Here is a 1,631-nt window from a genome sequence, read left to right as displayed (position 1 = left end):
TAGAGATAATAATTAGCTTACAATTGATTATGTTTTGTTTATTTATTTTTTTTCTTTAGACAGGGTCTTACTCTGTTACCCAGGCTGGAGTGGCAGTGGCGCAATCTCAGCTCACTGCAACCTCCACCTCCTGGGTTCAAGTGATTCTCCTGCCTCAGCCTCCTGAGTAGCTGGGATTACAGACATGCATCACCACGCCCAGCTAATTTTGTTATTTTTAGTAGAGACAGGGTTTCACCATGGTGGCCAGGCTGGTCTCAAACTCCCCACCTCAGGTGATCCACCCACCTCGGCCTCCCAAAGTGTTGGGATTACAGGCGTGAGCTACTGCATCCAACCAGGAAAAGTTTTTTAAAAGATGAGAGGCCAGGCACAGTGGCTCACACCTGTAATCCCAGTGCTTTAGGAAGCCAAAGCAGAAGGATAGCTTGAAGCCAAGAGTTTGAGACCAGCCTGGGCAACACAGTAAGACCCCGTTTCTCTGCAAAAAACTTTAAAATTAGTCAGGCATGGTGGTCTGCACCTGTAGTCCTACTTGGGAGGCAGAGGAGGGAGGACCACTTGTGCCCAGGAGTTCAAGGCAGCAGCGATCATGCCTATGATCATGCCATGCCACTGCACTCCAGCCTGGGCAAGACAGTGAGACCCTGTCTCTTAAAAAACTAACAAAAAAAAAGACAGACATATAACAATGGAGAGGAAAGAAAGCTGTCTTGTTTCTAGAGCTAATAAGCAAGGTTGCAGGATACAAGGTTAGCATACAACAATGAACAAGTAGAATTTGAAATTAAACACATAACACCATATACATTCACACCAAAAAATGAAATACTTAGATATAAATATAACAAAATACATACAAAATCTGTATGAAGAAACCCATAAAACTATGATGAAAGAAATCAAAGAACTAAAGAAAGAGATAGTCCATGTTCATGGATAGGATAAGAAGACTCAATATTGTCAAGATGTCAGTTCTTCCCAACTTGATCTATAGATTCAATGCAATCCTAGTCAAAACCCCACCAAATTATTTTGTGAATATCGACAAACTGATTCTAAAGTTTATGTGGAGAAGCACAAGATCCAGAATAGCCAAGAAAACATGGAAGGAGAAGAACAAAGACTGCTACCACCTGACTTCAAGACTTACTATAAAAGCTACAGTAATCAAGACAGTGTATTATTTGCAAATAATAGACAAATAGATCAATGGAACAGAACAGAGAGCCAAGAAATAGACCCAAACAAATATAGTCCACTGATTTTTTTTTAATAGAGGTGGGGTCTCACTATATTGTCTAGGCTGGTCTCTAACTCCTGAGCTCAAGCGATCCTCCCATCTCAGCCTCTCAAAGTGTTAGAATTATAGGCGTTAGCCACTATGTCCAACCTTCACTGATCTTTGACAAAGAAGCAAAAGTAATACAATGCAGAAAAGACAGCCTTTTGCCAGGCTCAGTGGTGTATGCCTGTGGTCCTAGCTACATGAGCAGCTAATGCAGGAGGACCGCTTGAGCCCAGGAGTACAAGGTTGTAGTGCACAATGATCCCACCTGTGAACAGCCATTGAATTTCAGCCTGGGAAACACAGTGAGACCCCATCTCTCTCTCTCTTTTTTTTTTTTTTT

At 41.9% G+C, this 1,631-nt stretch overlaps 1 protein-coding gene across 3 annotated transcripts in view; it reads right to left on the bottom strand.

Annotated features, from left to right (window-relative positions):
• The window catches only part of FBXO42 (F-box protein 42), a 129,149-nt gene that overhangs the window by 73,645 nt on the left and 53,873 nt on the right, over nucleotides 1-1,631 (bottom strand). The gene's annotated exons all lie outside the window — the stretch shown is intronic.

The sequence above is a fragment of the Colobus angolensis genome, unplaced genomic scaffold, assembly GCF_000951035.1.
Source record: "Colobus angolensis palliatus isolate OR3802 unplaced genomic scaffold, Cang.pa_1.0 Scaffold185, whole genome shotgun sequence".
In the NCBI taxonomy this organism is placed as follows: Eukaryota; Metazoa; Chordata; class Mammalia; order Primates; family Cercopithecidae; genus Colobus; species Colobus angolensis.
This window is presented reverse-complemented; position numbering and strand designations above follow the sequence as displayed.